Source organism: Neoarius graeffei, chromosome 20, assembly GCF_027579695.1.
Source record: "Neoarius graeffei isolate fNeoGra1 chromosome 20, fNeoGra1.pri, whole genome shotgun sequence".
In the NCBI taxonomy this organism is placed as follows: domain Eukaryota; kingdom Metazoa; phylum Chordata; class Actinopteri; order Siluriformes; family Ariidae; genus Neoarius; species Neoarius graeffei.
In genome coordinates this window covers 19,741,315-19,761,464 of record NC_083588.1, presented here as the reverse complement: position 1 = coordinate 19,761,464, position 20,150 = coordinate 19,741,315, and positions in this window count along the sequence as shown.

Sequence of the window (20,150 nt, the reverse complement as noted above, 5' to 3'; positions counted from 1 at the left end):
GACAAAGACCTCCCCCTCTCTTCTCCACAAAGAGGAATCTAGCAGAAGCCGGTGATGTGGAAGGATGAATGTACCCCTGTTTGAGGGCTTCTTGAATATATTCCTCCATTGCTGCTTGTTCTGTCTGGGATAGAGGACAAATTCGGCTACGTGGTGGAGAAGTACCAGGCAGGAGATCTATTGTGCAGTCATATGTACGGTGAGGGGGTAGACCACAGGCTTTACCCTTGCTGAAGACTTCCCTTAAGTCCATATAACAATCGGGAATATTTTCTAGGGAATCAGGCTGGGGACTCTCTATGGTAGTAGAGGAGAGGTTTAACTGAGGACATAGGAGGCAACTTTGAAAACAAGCGGGTGACCACTGGAGTATCTCCTTATTCTGCCAGGAGTTTAGGGGGTCGTGAAGTTGTAGCCATGGATAACCCAGAATGATATTGTAGTGCACGGGGGAGGTTACTAGAAGTGACAATAGTTCGGAGTGAAGGACTCCCACCTGGATGTGCAGGGGGGCAGTATGAGTGGTGACGAAACCCTCCCCTATTGGGCCGCCATTGATGGTTCAGATACTGAATGGGCTCTGCAGGGAGTCTGTGGGCAGATCGAACTTCTGGAGCTGTCGATTAAAATTTCTCTCCACGCCTGAATCAACAAAAGCAGAAAACATGTGGGTCTTTTGGCGAGTCTTCAGTTTTCAGTTTATTTTAGTGCTTAATCCTAGCAGTAGCACTAGATTAGCCTCATCTTCTCTCTTTCCTGGCAGACAAAGAAATGATTCTGCGCATGCGCAGCAGAAAAGTTTTGTCATTGGATATTCACATGAGTTCTGATGTGTGATGATGTGTTGTCTTGACAACGTGCAATATTGTAGCAATATTGCACACTCATTCACCATTGGGGAGAGTTGTGTAATACATGTAGGATAAGCGATATGATAATATTGCATGCTGTCAAGAAACCCACGAGAAGGGAATAGAATACATGTTTTTATTCCATGGAAAAAGTGGCCTGTGTATATAATAATTAAACAATATTGGCTGGTTTTGAGTGGTCTATCAGAAATATTCCATTCAGCTAGCATGATACTGAATGAGTCGAAGAAGAGATATTATATATTTTACACACACACACACACACACACACACACACACACACACACACACACACACACGATAGTTAGCCATCTTACCTGAAATCCTTCAAAAACTAGCCAGCTGCAGCAAGAATTAGCTTTAGCACCCTTGGAAAGAAGTGTCATTTCTTTCCCAGACATATTCTGGCATATCCCACCTCCTGTACTAGGATTGGCTAATGAGATTTCCTGTGCTGGGATTGGCAGGCAAATCATTCTTCAAATTTACCTCGCCTACCCGAACCCTGGAGCTGGAATACTTTTTTGGTTTTTTTTGGTTTTGGTGTTTAGAATCACGAGTATGGTTGCTTTTCAGTGGCCCAATGCAGAGCATGCCCTCCCACTGGACAAAGCCGAGGATTACAGCATACTCACGGAACAGATCCTGGCCCACTGTGGGCTCTCCAACACTGAGATACCTTGGAGTTCCACCACTGATGCTACAGATGGGGCCAAGAGCCCAGGACCCAGATGGATGGCTTCCTGTGAATCACTCAAAGGTGTCTCCAGCCCAACCAGCTAACCCCCACGGAAATTGTAAAGTGGGTTACCCTCAACTGCATCCTGCGGGGCCTCCTGGATGAAGAGAGAACTGTGGGGATGAAAGCAGTCCAAACCCTCAGGAACATGGTCTCTGTGCTGGAGTGTGCCCTAGCCGCCCTAAAACTGGAGGACCTCAGTCCAGTGTGAGTCCCGCCATCATTTCAACCAGAGCCTTGAAGTGCCTTGAAGGGCAAAGGAGGAACCCGTACCACAGCCCTCACCTCAGGACGAGCCAATGTCTACAGAGCTGCAGCGCCATGACAGCTAAGCCCTTCAAGCCCTGGTTGGCAGGATGCACCCTTCATACTGCCCACCAGCCGCTGGTTCCCACCACCACCTTCAGGCTGACCAATGTCCCAGTAACTGTACTGTTAGATTTGGAGAATGCCATTACCCTGGCTTGTCCCTTGGCCCTGACTCAGACCTCCCCACCCTGTGGAAGCCTGGCTGTCACCTGTGTCACCTGGGGGAAAGCCGTGGCCTAATGGTTAGTGAAGCAGCTTTGGGACCAAAAAGTTGCCAAAGGATTCGATTCCCTGGACCAGCAGGAATGGCTGAGGTGCCCTTGAGCAAGGCATCTAATCACCAACTGCTCCCCAGGCTGCTCTGGGTATGTTGTACATTGCTCTGGCTATGTCTGCTAAATGTTATTTATGTGTTCATAAGGATATGAGAAAGGTCCCCGCTGCAGAGGTCCAGATAGGAGGCCAAAGAGGTGAGTTGCCAATAATGGTGAGTCTGATTCCTGATCTCCCTGTGCCCCTCCTTGTAGGCAGAGAATGGCCAGGGTTTCCCACCTCTGTGGGTGCCCCAGAGTGGAGGAAGAAGAGGAGGAGCTCCATAAGGTTGCCACAGCCAAAGGAGCAACAGCACGCCTTGTCAGCCACCCTGGAACTGAACTGCTGGCTGAAGGAGAGACAGCAGCTGTGGAAGCAGGAGCCAAAGGTGAGACCTCCTTCCCCATTAATCCTCCTTTCCTTGTCTCAGCAGGTCGCAAAGAAGGGGAACTTCAGAAGGAACCAAAAGGAGGATGACTGAGGCTAGGTGCTACAGGTGGATGGGGAGAACCTGTATCCCAACAAGTGGCTGTCCCCAGCCTACTTCTTGGTGAAGAGACGGTTGCTGTATTGCCACTGCAAGCACCAGGGTGAGCCCTGTGACCTTTTCATCATCCCCAGGTCCAAAATCGACTCCATCATGCACCTGGCCCACGCCCACTAACTAGGAAGCCACCCGGGACCCCAAAACACACTGGAAAATATCTGGGATTAGCTCTTATTTATTTTATTAGATTGGAAAAGATCAGACTTTCATTAAGGGTCATAGGCAATGTTTGGAGGTGAAATGTAGAACATCAACTTTATTGTCTAGAAGAACGACCCAAAAAGCGAATTCAATCTTCCTAGTGTCTGCAACCCCGATTCCAAAAAAGTTGGGACAAAGTACAAATTGTAAATAAAAATGGAATACAATAATTTACAAATCTCAAAAACTGATATTGTATTCACAATAGAACATAGACAACATATCAAATGTCGAAAGTGAGACATTTTGAAATTTCACGACAGCAACACATCTCAAAAAAGTTGGGACAGGGGCAATAAGAGGCTGGAAAAGTTAAAGGTACAAAAAAGGAACAGCTGGAGGACCAAATTGCAATTCATTAGGTCAATTGGCAATAGGTCATTAATATGACTGGGTATAAAAAGAGCAGTTGCAGTGGCTCTCAGAAGTAAAGATAGGAAGAGGATCACCAATCCCCCTAATTCTGCGCCGACAAACAGTGGAGCAATATCAGAAATGAGTTTGACAGTGTAAAATTGCAAAGAGTTTGAACATATCATCTACAGTGCATAATATCATCAAAAGATTCAGAGAATCTGGAAGAATCTCTGTGCGTAAGGGTCAAGGTCAGAAAACCATACTGGGTGCCCGTGATCTTCGGGCCCTTAGACAGCACTGCATCACATACAGGCATGCTTCTGTATTGGAAATCTCAAAATGGGCTCAGGAATATTTCTAGAGAACATTATCTGTGAACACAATTCACCGTGCCATCCGCCATTGCCGGCTAAAACTCTATAGTTCAAAGAAGAAGCCGTATCTAAACATGATCCAGAAGCGCAGACGTCTTCTCTGGGCAAAGGCTCATTTAAAATGGACTGTGGCAAAGTGGAAAACTGTTCGGTGGTCAGACGAATCAAAATTTGAAGTTCTTTATGGAAATCAGGGACGCCGTGTCATTTGGACTAAAGAGGAGAAGGACGACCCAAGTTATTATCAGCGCTCAGTTCAGAAGCCTGCATCTCTGATGGTATGGGGTTGCATTAGTGCGTGTGGCATGGGCAGCTTACACATCTGGAAAGACACCATCAATGCTGAAAGGTATATCCAGGTTCTAGAGCAACACATGCTCCCATCCAGACGACGTCTCTTTCAGGGAAGACCTTGCATTTTCCAACATGACAATGCCAAACCACATACTGCACCAATTATAGCATCATGGCTGCGTAGAAGAAGGGTCTGGGTACTGAACTGGCCAGCCTGCAGTCCAGATCTTTCACCCACAGAAAACATTTGGCGATTCATAAAATGGAAGATACGACAAAAAAGACCTAAGACAGTTGAGCAACTAGAATCCTACATTAGACAAGAATGGGTTAACATTCCTATCCCTAAACTTGAGCAACTTGTCTCCTCGGTCCCCAGACGTTTACAGACTGTTGTAAAGAGAAAAGGGGATGTCTCACAGTGGTAAACATGGCCTTGTCCCAACTTTTTTGAGATGTGTTGTTGTCATGAAATTTAAATCACCTAATTTTTCTCTTTAAATGATACATTTTCTCAGTTTAAACATTTGATATGTCATCTATGTTCTATTCTGAATAAAATATGGAATTTTGAAATGTCCACATCATTGCATTCCGTTTTTATTTACAATTTGTACTTTGTCCCAACTTTTTTGGAATTGGGGTTGTATTTATAGCCTACTCTAAGCGAGGAAATATCCTTTTGTCTCATTTCCACAGGATCCCTCAGGATTCTTGACTTGTCAATTGCAAGCAAAAGTAAAAATGTTTACCTCCAATCTTCTCTTTTTTGCTTGAGTGTTGCTGGTCCATTTCTTCTTTGACTGCTTGATTTTGTTTCACGTGCACAATCTACTCTCTCTGCCTTGTCTCCTCTTCCAGAAAAAGCCAAACCGCTCGCTCCGCCTCGTCTCCTCTTCCGGAAAAAGCCAATCCACTCTCTCCGCCTCTTCTCCTTTTTCAGAAAAAGCCAACCCACTCGCTCTGCCTCTTCTCCTCTTATGGAAAAAGCCAATCCACTCTCTCTGCCTCTTCTCCTCTCTCAGAAAAAGGTAAAAACTTCTTTCTGAACCGGTCCTGTTGTTACAGTTCACTGCACAACAAGGCATGGTTTTTCTTTGGAAATTCCTGAACGCACGTCTGCACTCAAGCCAAACGACAATGTAAGTAAACGGAAGTGGACTCAACTCAAGCGGTATGTTTGTCTTAAATGGCGTCACACGCCGAGTGGTCACGAAAATAGCCGAACAGAAATTCGCCATGATCCGCGCTAACTTATTTTAATTATTACTTATTAACAATACTTCTTGGGACCAGAAGAAAATTACAGAGGGTTTTTTAACATATAAAGTTTCAAATGTGCATAAAATTAAAACCGTTGCCTATGACCTTTAAGGGGCTCCCCCAATAGATTTGGGGAAATATGGGGCTCTTTTTTCCAGTTAGTTAAGAGGATGAATTTCCCCACTCATCCCTGACTGAAGTGACTTTCGTGGTTTGACTGGGTATTACTACTGTGTTTGTTGTGGCATAGGTATTGGACTGCTGTTCTGATTGTCCGTGTCTGCTATGGACACAACTGACTATGAGGTGACTGATTTTGTTTGCTTGTTTTATTATTATTATTATTATTATTATTATTATTATTATTCATGTTTATTAGGGTTCTGTGGGTTCCATACAGAACATGTTTGTAATTTTTTATAAATGCTCTGTTGGCAATTATGCCTTTGTAAAACCCAAGAAACAAACAAACAAACAAACAAACAAACAAACAAACAAACAAAAAAAAGACAGGGACCGCTTGGCACCAAAGGGTAGTTACAGAGAGATTGGAAAAGCATGAAAAGTAAGAGAACTAGTAAGGTAAATCAATGGACCAGAGATTGATTTTTATGTAGCTGACAAGGAGTATGTTGTGGCAGCGGGGGTGTGGCCAAGCGTCGGTTTGTGAATGGAGGACGGGGTCAGGGAAGGTGAGTGGCAAAGTCATTACACCTGTTGTCAATTAATGTTGTGTGTGTCTGTTGCAGTGACAGAAGAAAGAAAAGGAGGGAGAAAGCAAAGAGGGAGCAGCTCTCCCGACCAGAGCACCTGTGTGTATGTATGTGTGAAAGTAAATGCTAAAAACAGTAAGGAAAGTACAAAAATAAAGCCTGTGTTGACACCATTCCCCGCTTCAGTATTCCTCCCATGCTAGAGTCATATTACATATGTCTTTAAGTATCTTTTCATAGTAGGAAGGGGTAATCCATGACACTTACATTTAACCTGGTTCTAATAGTAAGTCATTTTTTTCCATATATGAACATATTTCGCCACCATTCGCACCTGCACTGTTTGGCCCTCTGTCTACTCAAGGCCCTTTGAATATCCTCCAATTTGTCCTCTTTGAGGCAACCCTGCATGGTTGGTACTTCCTGGTGAAGAATATTATGAAAGGACTAGATGGCGATACAGTGACTAATGTTGCCACATTCTACTGCCAGTGTCCCCAGTTTGATTCAGAACCAATGGCTATATATCTGAGTAGAGAACATGGCATCATTCATTCCCATTGTACGATTTTGAAGCTTTTTTTTTGGTGTCAAACTGGGAGTCAGCATTTTGCAAAAATAGAAGCCAAAATCTGCACACTAGAGACACTGGAGCCAGAGCAGGTGTAATAGATACAGCTGGGTGGACAGTAGGTCCAGCTCTCACCTGCCCATATTGGTGATGGACAAAGTACGTGAGCATTAATGCAGATATTACTTGAACTGCAACATGGTGCATTGACGAACTCAAAGTGGCAAGTACAGCATTATTAATTAAAGTGTAAAATCCTAAATTGTATTTGTATATTTTTCGTGGTTATATTGATTTTTTTTTTGTCGTCAGGGAGAGGTTTTAGAGCAGGGTTGTCAAACTCTTTCACTGAGAACCACATCACTAAATTTCTAAGTCATCGAGGGCCTAATAATCACTGAACATCCATTTAAAAAGGGCAGCCATGAAATCTGCATGATTAATTTATTCTAGAAGTTTTGAACACTGTTTCACTGGGAATCAGTAAAACAATGACTAGGCTAATTTCCTGTTCATTTCATGTGATTTAATTTAAATACATTTCCGACTTTTTGTTTTATATCTTTTAACAAAGAAACATAAAAATGTGTGTCATCAACAATTTACATTCAGTATATTAATAGGCTATAAACTTGTGTGGCAGTAAAAACTTAACAGTTTGGTTTCAATAGGAACATCTTCAAAATTCAACTTCCATACATTTCATTCATTCACTCACAGTATATTCAAGTATATTCCAGTGTGTTTTGTTTGATTTTTTTAACATGTAACATGTAGTAGAATTATTAACATTAATGAAAATAAGTGCAGTCAACAATTTACATTCAGTAGTAGAATTTATCGGTCCTCACTGTTCAAAAACTGTGGCAGTGTATTTGATTGTATTTGAATGTGTGTGTGTGTGTGTGTGTGTGTGTGTGTGTGTGTGTGTGCGCGCGCGCGTGTGAGAGAGAGAGAGAGATTGATTCAGTGAACAGAGCTGTGAGCAAAATAAACAAATTGGTTTACTCTTAACTTCCCCAAACAAGCAGGCTTTTGTCCACTTTTCCTGAAAGTTTCAACTTATCAACTTTTCTTTTCTTTAACAACTTCTTGACACTTGACAGCAAGAAGTTAGCTCACAATCTTTCTTTAGTCATGAATAACTAGCTGCTTATTTGAAATAGACTGTCACCACGGATGGCACGGTGGTGTCGTTGTTAGCACTGTCACCTCACAGCAAGAAGGTCCGGGTTGGAGCCCAGTGGCCTACAGGGGCCTTTCTGTGTGGAGTTTGCATGTTCTCCCCATGTCTGTGTGGGTTTCCTCCGGGTGCTCCGGTTTCCCCCACAGTCCAAAGACATGAAGGTTAGGCTAATTGGTGGCTCTAAATTGACTGTAGGTGTGAATGTGAGCATGAATGGTTGTTTGTCTCTATGTGTCAGCCCTGTGATGACCTGGCGACTTGTCCATAGTCAGCTTGCCTGTGACCCTGCACAGGATAAGCTGTTACGGATAATGGAGGTTGTCACCACCTAGTGGATGGATGACAAATTGCGTTTTGTGGTAATGGTTGACGTAAAACAAGTAGAACCTTTGGTTGACGTGCAGGCTGTTTTGAATCTTTGTGCAGGCCGGATGTTTGACACCCCGATATAGAATATAAGAAAGTTTTCCTTTTTTAATTAAATTATTAAAAAAAACACCTTTTTCATGATATTCTAATTTTTTGAGATGCACTTGTAAATATGTATACAAAACATTAAGGACAAAATATATTTATACCAGCAGTGAGGCCCATTAGCTGATATCCTAAAACCTCAGTCTTGGACACAGCCATAAAGCAACACCTCGGTTCCAGCCAGGGTCTGGGTCATCGGAATCTTTCTCACAATTCTGCGTGTATTCCTGTACATATGCTTTGATAATAAACTAGAAAAACTGTTTAAAAATATTCCAGCACAAAGGCCTTTTTGCAGGAAACCATGAGCACACAAGCATCTGCTTGGTACCTGAATAGCAAGTGAGCTATTTCACTTTTTCGAGCTACTTTATCATCTTGACTCGTGACAAACTATTCGCTGAAAAATAGGATTTAAATAATCCACAGGAGAGCACATAACTCATAATACAGGTAAATTACCATAGGTCTTGGCATTGAGAAAAAAATAATTTGGGGTTGCATTCGGAAGCCTGGAGTTTGTCCAAGATGCGACAAGGGACATAAAACTGTCCCCATTCATTCTCTGTGGGAAAAATCATGATTAAAAATGGAAATAAAAAAAAAATGAGCAGACCTATCAATTAGTTGTACACAATCAAACTACTTGGGCACAAAATGGACGAGTTAAAAATGATTGGGGTCAATATTTTAAATTGTGGGAGAAGAAATGGTCAGAAATTTGAGGGAATAATAAAAATTGGAGAAAGATCTGTGGTCACCTTGCCTTCACAATCTACATGGACATATGTAATTTTTTTTGTATAATGTGTATATACATGTATAATATTAAATGCAAATTGTATCATATGTATAATTTTGACCTTGTGTTGATTTCAGAAAACTCAAAATAAATGAAAACCTGTGCAGCAAATTATTTTTTCCTATTAATAATGTATATTGTACAATCATTCTGCCACAGAAAAATAACTTTTTTAAAACATATGATTAAACTACACAGCAAAATATTAAGGCTTTCATGGGTTGATTTTTGGACATTTACAAAAGGAAAAACAGAAACCTGTGTTGTTCCGAGTTTGATACTCCTAATTTAGTGGCTACAGTTTTTGAAGACTTCAAAAGGAACAACATAATGATAAACTGCTTCGTGGCTTAAATGTTGCAACTCTATGAAAGTGTCTGTATACTGGGTATGATCTTACCGTTATACCCTCCGACACAGTAATCAAAGTTTCCAAGAGTTCACAAGTGGCATCCTCTCTGTCCTGAGCTTCTGTTGCCAATGGCTCGATTGCAGCCTGGATGAATGGGTTATAATAGCAAGTACATTATAATGAACAAATAAAACCACATACATAAATGGAATTGATTTAGTGACAAAAGAATTAACAAAATGCAAGGACTGCATTCATTAGACATAAGAACATACCAAGAATTACAAAGTACTGTTGGCAAATGCAAGTAAGCATAATTAAAACAAACTTTATTAAAAAAGTGTGTGTGTGTGTGTGTGTGTATATATATATATATATATATATATATATATATATATATATATATATATATATATATATAAATAAAACACACACACACACACACACACACACACAGTACTGTGCAAAAGTCTTCGGCACCCTATTTTTTTCATACAAACTTTGTTAATGATTCTACATTATCAAGTCAGTACAAAAACATTTTAGAGTTCCAAAGGTTCATTTTCCAGCACAAAATTAAATGTTACAGGAAAAAAAAAATTGTATTTGAGTAGCAGATTACACCAGAGACCACTTTTCAGATTAAAAAAGAAAACATAATGAAGCCTGCTGGGTTTTGCTGCAAAATTAAGAAGCGAGTGTAACAGTCAAAGTGTCCAGAAGAACTGTGACTGGTTCTGCAAGATGCTCAGTAAAACCTACAGCTCATTTCCTTATAAAACTGCACTCACTGGACCTGAGACTACTACTTTTTTTTTTTTTTTTAAGAAAGGCTCATCTCACTCCAATATTGACTTTATTTCATTTATTATGGCTTACTGCTGTTTAATTTAGTTTTTTAAACCTTGAAACATTTCATTATTTTTAAGCCATTTTTGGTCTACAGCATTTCTTCTTTACATGCGCCTAAGATTTTTGCACAGCACTGTGTGTAGTATGTTATATAAAATTTTCAAGTGAATTCCCTTTTAATTTCATTTCAGAACAGATGCAGAAATCCCACCACTGTCAGCCTGGTTTGCAAATTCTGGCTGAGCTGTGAGTTTCTCACACAGTTATAATTTTTTGTACCTGTCTGTTTTCTTCTAACAATTTGAGTTAGTTTTAAAATATACATCCAACGAAGTAGCAAATTATCCCAAAATAAAAACAAAGTAGTATTTAAACCACCGTGATCCTGACAAGGCAGTTACTAAGGATTCTGTAAATCCATTGTACAGCACTGCATGCTCATGTTGAACATTTGTATTGTCATATCTAATTGCTTAGGCACCTTTTTTTGTACCAAGACCTACTTCTCAACCAGATGTGCTATGAAATTTTCCTCGTACCTGTTTGGTTCAACAACACCACTTACGCTCCTAATATCTCAGCTCACCTTCCAGTCTGTCCTCATTTCTTCCACTAAGCGTGTGTTGCACTTGCGGTGCTTTGCTGTACACTGCCAACAGATGGCAGTGCCATGGTTCATGCAGAACACCTCAAGCACTTTGCTGTGCTTCTTACACAGCAGATCCTTAATGTCTGAAACCGGTGTGCACAGACAGTGTCTGGCTAGTGCTTGGCTATTTATATGGGGTGTTGTGTGCACACTGCAAAAGCTAGCGAGGCATGTCACACAAGTCTTGATTGCTGACAGCTCCCTTCCCTCCTCACAGAGATCACAGTTGATAGGTTTTTCATCTGGAATTAAGTCAAACTCAAACTCTGGCCACACTTTCTCAACATGCTCCATGATTGCATAAAGAACAGTGTTGGTCTTTATGTCCGGCTTTGAGGGGAACTTTCTGCGGCAGTGGGGGCAGTAAACGGATGAAGAAGAACCCTTCCAGTGTTCGCTGATGCAGGTCATGCAAAAGTTGTGCCCACATGGTATAGTCACAGGATTATTGAGGAGCGTCTGGCAGATGGAGCACTGAAGCTCATCCTCTGGGAGAAGCAGAGGGATAAGGGACGGCTTGGTGGCCATCTCTATTTGAGATAAAAACAAAGAAGGAAGCTTTTATGTCATCCAGATCAATTCAAATATCCATTTGTAGAAGTCATGGTGAATGGAGTTACAGTATAATTGCAAAACATTTTCCAACAGTAGAACTGATAAAGTCCCTTAAAGTTCCCATGTCTTTAAGATAAGACAGCCCTTGTCACTTTGACTTTGAACCTGGCACAGCTTGCCAACAAATAAAAACTGGTACAGGAAAGCCCATGTTGGTTTTTGGAAGCTAGTACTGAAACTTTGAGGACAGAATGAATAATCTGCTTTTCTTTCACAGTGGCTCTCTATAAAGAACATATACAGTGCCTTCCAAAAGTATACATTCCCCTTGATGTTTGTCCTGTTTTGTTGCATTACAAGCTGGAGATAAAATGGATTTTTGGAGGGTTAGCACCATTTGATTTACACCACATGCCTATCACTTTAGAGGTGCACATTGTTTTTTATTGTGACATAAACAATAATTAAGATGAAAAAACAGAAATCTGGAGTGTGCATAAGTAGCCCCCCCCAAAGTCAATACTTTGTAGAGCCACCTTTTTGCTACAATTACAGCTGCAAGTCTCTTGGGGTATGTCTCTATTAGCTTAGCACATCTAGCCACTGGGATTTTTGCCCATTCCTCAAGGCAAAACTGCTCCAACTCTTTCAAGTTAGATGGGTTGTGCTGGTGTACAGTAATCTTCAAGTTTTGCCACAGATTCTCAGTTGGATTGAGGCCTGGGCTTTGAGGTCATTCAAAGACATTTAAATGTTTCCCTTTAAACCACTCCAGTGTAGCTTTAGCAATCTGTTTAGGGTCATTGTCCTGCTGGACCGTGAACCTTCATGCCAGTCTGAAACCTCTGGCTGACAAACAGGTTTTCCTCCAGAATTGCCCTGTATTTAGTGCCATCCATCTTTCCTTCAGTCCTGACCAGCTTTTCTGTCCCTGCAGATGAAAAACATCACCACAGCATGATGCTGCCACCACCATGCTTCATTGTAGGGATGGTGTTCTCAGGGTGTTGGGTTTGCGCCACACATAGCATTTCCCATGATGGCCAAAAAGTTAAATTTTAGTCTCATTTGACCAGAGAATCTTCTTCCATGTGTTTGGGGAGTCTGCCACATGCTGTTGGGCAAACTCCAAACATGTTTTCTTCAGCAATGGTGGTCCTATGGACAGATACTCCCATCTCTGCTGTGGATCTTTGCAGCTCCTTCAGTGTTATCTTTGGTGTCTTTGTTGCATCTCTGATTAATGCCCTCTTTGCCCGGTCTGTGAGTTTTGGTGGGCAGCCTTCTCTTGCCAGATTTGTAGTGGTGCCATGTTCTTTCCATTTTTGCTATAATGGATTTAATGGCGCTCCCTGGGATATTCAAAGTGTGGGATATTTTTTTAGAACCCAACCCTGATCTATACTTCTCCACAACTTTGTCTCTGGCCTGTTTGGAGTGCTCCTTGGTTTTCATGTTGCTTGCTTAGTATTGTTGCAGAGTCAGGATCTTCTTCTTCTTTAAGGTTTCATGGCAGTTGGCAAACCAACTTAAAGGTGCATTACTGTCACTGACTGGGCTGGAGTGTGGAACAGGATATATAAGGGCAAAAAAATATATATATTCTTTTAGCTAATTCTGAATCTTTCAGAAATTTGATAATGTAATAATACATCTGACTTGATGCTGTCCCTAATAAACCAGGTAAAGTGAAATTGTGATGATAAACCATTCTGAGAGATTTATAAAGCTCATTTCTTTCACATTCATACTTCTTACAGTGAAGTATTCAGGGGTGTCAGAAGCATTTTTATGGGGGGGGAGGGGCACACTGGCGGGGGGTCTGGGGGTCCTCCTCCAGAAAATTTTTAATTAATTAGATGCCATTTCCTACATTCTGGTGTATTTTTTAACAGGTTGTTAAACACCTAACTTTACCTACAAAAGTCACTTAATTCAATGACTATTTTAGAGACTCAACAATAAGTCCTCATTCAACTAGTCCATATATTCATCAGCCTGTTTTTAAACCCACTGCTATGCCTAAGATAATGAGATGAATGTGACACAATTTATCACCAACAATGACTTTATGGGTGCATTTTACTTTTTTTGTGTTTCCTTTTTTATTTAGTTTTAGATGTAACACAACATGCCACTGTGCCAAGCAATAGTGACACTCAACTGTATGTTTAAAAATAAGAATATTCATAATTTCACACAATGAACAGGCATGGCATCATGCAAACTTCATAACACAAAATCACACTGTGTCAAGCAATGGTGACACATAAAAAATAACTTCACACAATGAACAGGTGCAATTTTGTTCACCACCAACAGTGACTTTAGTGGGTGCATTTTACTTTTTTCCGATTTAGTGATACTCATAAAAATTACATGGCATCATCCAGTCTTCATAACACAAAATTACACTGTGTCAAGCAATGACACCTAAAAGATAACTTCACACAATGAACAACTGCAGTTTTGTCAACCTACATGCAATGGGAGTACTACAGTAAAATTTACAGATTAGTATAACAAATAGATTTATATAGATATAACTCCTTCTTACATTGGTGCCACCACAATTTCTACCACTGCATAACTTTTATTCCCCCTTTCCTTCACAATCCACCTGGAATAACATCCATCTCTCTCCATTGCTTTCCTTTCTACTATTCCTTCTCCATACACTGATTTCCCATGTTACTTTCCAGAAAACTGGCAAAGACCAGACAAAACAAGTTCTTCAAATCACAACAGGGAAATCAATAAATATCATCAGAGCATACTTGATCTCATTCTTGGCATTAAAATAAGGTAGGCCTACTGGGTTTGAATTAAATGATAGTGTGGCAGCGGGGGCGTGGCCAAGCATCGGTCTGTGAATGGAGGGTGGAGTCAGGGAAGGTAAGTGGTGGAATCACTGCACCTGATGGGAATTAACCTGTGTTTGTGTGTCTTCCCCAGTGACTGCACCCTTTAAAAGGAGAGAGAGAGAGAGAGCAGAGAAAGGGAGCTCTCTCCCCAACCAGAAGACTTGTGTGTGCACGTGTGTGGCTGGGAGAGTGTGAAAGGCAAAGCTGAAAAGCTGAAAATAAAAGAGTTTTGAGAACTCAGTTCTGGCCTGCTGTGCTTCTGTGCTCCACCCACCTGGTCAGATACAACAGATAGCTAACATTAAGCTAGCTGATACATCTAACATTGACTAGCCAGCTAACTGCACTAACATTTCCATTGGGACAAAAAAAAAACCTGTCCTGTGGGGAAATTTTGACTTACTTTCCGCTTGTTTGTAAAGAATTTTCTTATGTCCATTGTGTCTGGGGAGGGAGCAAATATTGCAAACAATTCATCATCAACCAAGAATACCCCATTAGGCTAAGCTTATTTCATTGTTTAGTTGAACATTAATTTAACATGGCCTAGGGTTAATTTTGAGGCCATATAACAAAAGAATAAGGTTTTAGCAAAAGCTAGACATTGTGAGGTGGCAATGGGGCTGACATTACCTCCTCCACTTTCGAGCAGCCTGCATCTTGCACCAAAATTTCTCTGCTTGCACTGAGATTCACTTCACTTGCGTGCGGTGAGTTGTTGTAGGGAATGCCCGGAAAACCCGGAGTGGATTTTCAGTGGTATGTGTATTCTCTTATCGATCAAGTGGAATAGATTCTTTCACGAAGCAATAGAAACAGTGCTGGGTGAACTAATATTTTATGTTAAATGTGTGTGGGGGGGTCCAAACGAAGAATTATGAAATGTGAAGGGGACATGTCTCCTTCACATTCAATGGTGGTGACACCCATGTAAGTATTACATGCTCTACTGATTCCGGATGGCTATAGTATTCACAATTTCTGGTTGAGTGTTTGCCTATTTTGTTAAGAGAATAGTTCAGTCCTGTATGTCCAATTCTTAATAGGCAAGGCAAGTTTATTTATATAGCACATTTCATACACAATGGCAGTTCAATGTGCTTTACAGAAGTAAAAACAAAAACAGTAAACAATAGAGAAATAAAATTACATAAAATAATTTTATCTTTATTCTAAAATAATTAATTAAAAGAATTAAAAGAAAATAATAAGAATTAAACAATAGTAGAAATAAAATATTAAAATGCCAAAAAGAAAAAGAAAAAGGAGAAAAAGAAAGGAAAAAAAACTAGCAGAATGAAATAGAATAAAGTTAAAGTAAATTTAAAACATGCAGAGAAAGTAAAGATTATAAAAAATGTAAAAATATAAATTATTTAACAGAAAGCATCTGAAAACAGCTTGGTCTTTAACCTAGATTTGAAGCTGCCAACAGCAGGAGCATTTTTAATGTCCTCTGGCAGTTGGTTCCATAACTGTACTGCATAGTAGCTAAAAGCTGCTTCACCACACTTTGTTTTAACAACTGGTTTTAATAGTAAATTTTTTTGTTGCGATCTGGTAGATCTGATTGGGTTAGGCCGCTGCAACATATCAGAGAGGTAATTGGGCCCTGTACCATTTAGAGATTTGTATACCAGCAGCAATACTTTAAAGTCAATTCTGTAGCTTACTGGAAGCCAGTGAAGGGACCTTAGAATTGGAGTAATGTGCTCTGTTCTTTTTGTTCGTGTGAGAACCCTCACCGCTGCATTTTGAACCAGCTGAAGGTTGTTTGATGGTCTTTTTTGGCAGGCCTGTGAAAAGGCCATTGCAGTAATCAACCCTACTAGAGATGAAGGCATGTATTAGTTTTTCCAGATCATGTTTTGACATAAGTCCTCTTAGTTTGGAAATGTTTTTTAGGTGATAAAATGCCGTTTTAGTGCTTGCTTTCATGTGACTGTCAAAGTTTAGCTCGCTGTCAATGAAAACACCAAGATTTTTAACCATTTCTTTAGTTTTAATCCCTTTTGTGTCAAGAATAGTGGTAATCCTGAGTCTTTCATCTTTTTTTCCAAATAGAATTACTTCTGTTTTATCTGTGTTCAGCTGAAGAAAATTTTGTGACATCCAGCTATTGATTTGATCGATACACTGGTAGAGACATTCAAGGGGAGCATAATCATTAGGTGATAGAGCAAAATAAATTTGGGTATCATCTGCATAGCAGTGATACAAAATTGAATTTTTATTGATAATTTGCCCAAGTGGGAGCATATAAAGGTTGAAAAGTAATGGTCCAAGAATCGACCCCTGGGGGACACCACAGGTCAAGGGCATTGACGTTGAGGAACAATTTCCCAGGGTAACAAAGAAGCTTCTATCTTTTAAGTATGATTTTAACCAATTGATAACTTTACCAGTCAATCCAACCCAGTGTTCAAGTCAATATAGCAGTATGTTGTGATCAACAGTATCAAAAGCTGCACTGAGGTCCAGTAATACCAGGACCGATGTTTTGCCTGCATCAGTATTAAGACGTATGTCATTTATAACTTTAATCAGCGCTGTTTCAGTGCTATGATTGGCACGAAATCCTGACTGAAAATTATCAAAACAGCTGTTTGATATCAAGAAGGCAGTTAATTGATTGAAGACAATTTTTTCCAGGATTTTCCCGATGAATGGTAGATTTGAAATTGGCCTGTAATTATTTAACACTGAAGGATCCAGATTATTTTTTTAAGAAGGGGCTTTACAACAGCTTTTTTTAGGGACACAGGAACAACACCAGTCTCCAAGGATGTATTTATAATTTGAAGCACATCTGTAATTATAAGATGAAGAACACACTTAAAAAAGTTGGTGGGCAGAATGTCCAATTCAGATGTTGAGGAACTGAGATTTTGTAGAATTGCAAATCCCTTTATTTAATAAGATTTAATAGGGTAATCATGATGTCTTCGCTCTGACTCCTGCCCCCATCCTTCCAGTATTCACCTGTTTTTCAATGTAATATAGATGTCTTCCTGTTTCACTGCCTTCTCAATACTCATGCCAGACTGACTTTGCGTAGGACTTGATGTAAATCTTAGCCTCTGCCTTACTAATTGGGATTTACAATTCTATTTCTATATTATTCAGTGTTTGCTTAGCCAGCTTGTCAACCTATTCGTTTCCCTCCACGCCAACATGCGCAGGTACCCAAAGGAAAATTAGTTGTAAAGCCCTTGGAATCCATTTTAAGCAAAGTTATAAAGATTTCATTGATTATATATGTTCCAAATGATTTACCTGATTGAATACTTTCCAGTACTGAGTAACTATCTGAGATTATGACTGTTTATTTGGTTATTGCATTTTCTTGAACCCATTCCAGGGTTGAGAATACGCAGGCACTTGTGGATGTACGTGTGGTGGAAGACAGCTTTAGAATAGCAAATCAAGCCAAAATGAGAGACAGGAATCGTAGTCAAAGAACAAGCTAGGGTCGGGCAATTGGCGAACAGATAACATGGGCAAAACTGAAATCAAGGAAATTAGAAAACACTACCAAAGGTCAAACAGGCAGAAAGGCAGTCAATAACAAGGCTTGGTATGTATGGAAAAAAACAGAACAATACTTTGCAATGTGTGGTTGTGTGACTGGGGTTTAAATACTGAGACAGGTGATGAGGAAATGAATGTCAGCTGAGAGTCAGAAGGCGGGAGATAGAGGGCGCTGTGTGTGCTGGAAGTTGTAGTCCGAGCTGTCCATGTTTGTAGTCTGCTCATCTCCAGTGGGTTTACTGACAGAACCCTCAGAGGAGCTACCTCTGGGAGCTATACTCTTTCGGGGGTGTCCTTGACCTCTGGGTGCTGGCTTGCTGGGGTGTTGGACGTGGAAGTCTTGCTTGAGCAGAGGGTCAAGGATGTCCTTGGACTTTACCCAACTTTGTTCTTCCGGCCCATACCCTTCCCAATCTACCAGGTACTCGATCTGGCTGCCTCTTCGCCTGGAGTCAAGGATTTTGTTGACCTGGTAGATGGGTTACCTGTTGAGATTCAGAGAAGGGTGATCTTGAGTGGGTGTGTTGTCAGACAGCGGACCTGGGATGATGGGTTTGAGTTTGGAGACATGGAAAGTGGGAGAGACTCTGCTGTGCAGTGGAAGTTCTAGACGATATGAGACATCTTTGATGCGCTGTAACACCTTGAAGGTTCTTAGTTGCCACCCATACTTGATCACTGGGAAAATGGGTGAAGAGGTCTCTCCTCTGTGTTGATCGGCATACGTCTTGTACTTGGCACAGACAACCTCTAGCCACTGATGGACCTCTTCCCAAATGGTTTGGGTGCGCTGGAACCACTCATCTACTGCCTGTAACTGATTGGGTGCGTGGTTGGTAGCTGAGTATGCAGTGGAAAGGTGTTAGCTGAGTCGTAGAATGCTTTAGGGAGTTCTGCGCATACTCGGCCCATGGCAGGAAACGTGCCCATGGCAGGAAACGTGCCCAGTCCCCCTGGTTGTGCATGCAGTAGATTCGCAGGAAGCAGCTGATTTCCTGGTTGGCCCATTCTACCTGCCCATTGGACTGGGGGTGGTAGCCAGATGTGAGGCTAACGGACACCCACAACCTCTCCATGAAGCAGGACCAGAACTTGGAGATGAGTTGTGGGCCTTGGTCACTGACGATGTCTTCAGAGATGCTGTAGTATCGGAATACTTGTTGGAAAAGAAGCTCAGTCATTTGGGCGGCTGTAGGGATACCTGGAAGAGGGATGAGCCTCAAAACTTTCGAGAACCGGGGGGTGTCATGGCTCAGGTGGCTAAGGCACCATACCATAAATCCAGGGACCCGGGTTCGATTCCGGCCCGAGGTCACTTCCCGATCCCTCCCTGTCTCTCTCCTGCTCATTTCCTGTCTCTAAACTGTCCTATCCAATAATAAAAAGGTGAAAAAAGCCCAAAAAAAATCTTTAAAAAAAAAACTTTCGAGAACCGGTCAGTGGTGACCATGATTGTGATGTTTTGTGATGGCAGTCGATCGCCAAGTGTGACCAGGGTCGCTGCGGGACAGGTAGAGGCATGAGTTTGCCGGCTGGAGGAGCTCAAGGAACCTTGGCCTGGACACAGTCGGAACAGGAAGAGATGAACCGGTTGATTTCGGTCAGCATGTTGTCCCACCAGTATCTATTCTTCAGCATCTGGTAGGTACATTGACTGTTGGGGTGACCAGCGGCAGGAGAGGAGTGCACCCAGGTGATGAGTTTGCTGCGTAGATGTGCTGGCACAAAGAGAAGACCAGATGGGATGTGATTAGATACAGATTGTGGTTGAGACTTACATATTTCACTGTCCAGATCCCCCATGATGGATTGTATGAAGTGCTGCGTCGGGATGATGAGTTGAGGTTCTGTGTCTTTGGGAGATGGTTCTACAGCCCGGGACAGAGCATCAGCCTTGGTATTCTTGGACCCTGGTCGGAAGGAAATAGAGAAATTAAAATGGGTGAAGAACAGCGCCCACCTGGCCTGATGTGGATTCAACCTCTTGGCCTTCTTGAGATACTCTAGGTTCTTATGGTCAGTTAGGATGATGAACGGATGAGTTACTTCCTCCAACCAGTGTCACCATTCTTCCAAGGCTAGTTTGATGGCCAGCAGCTTGCGATAGCCCACATCGTAATTCCTCTCAGCAGGGGTTAGCTTCTTGGAGAAGAAAGCCACTGGGTATAGTTTTGGCTTTTTCCCCAAACCGCTGGGACAAGATGGCTCCTACTCGTGTGTTAGAGGTGTCTACCTCCACGACGAATGGTTTCGTGAGGTCTGGATGCTGGAGAATCGGAGCCGATGTGAAGGCAGTTTTCAGCTTGTTGAAGGCTTCTTTTGCCTGATGATTC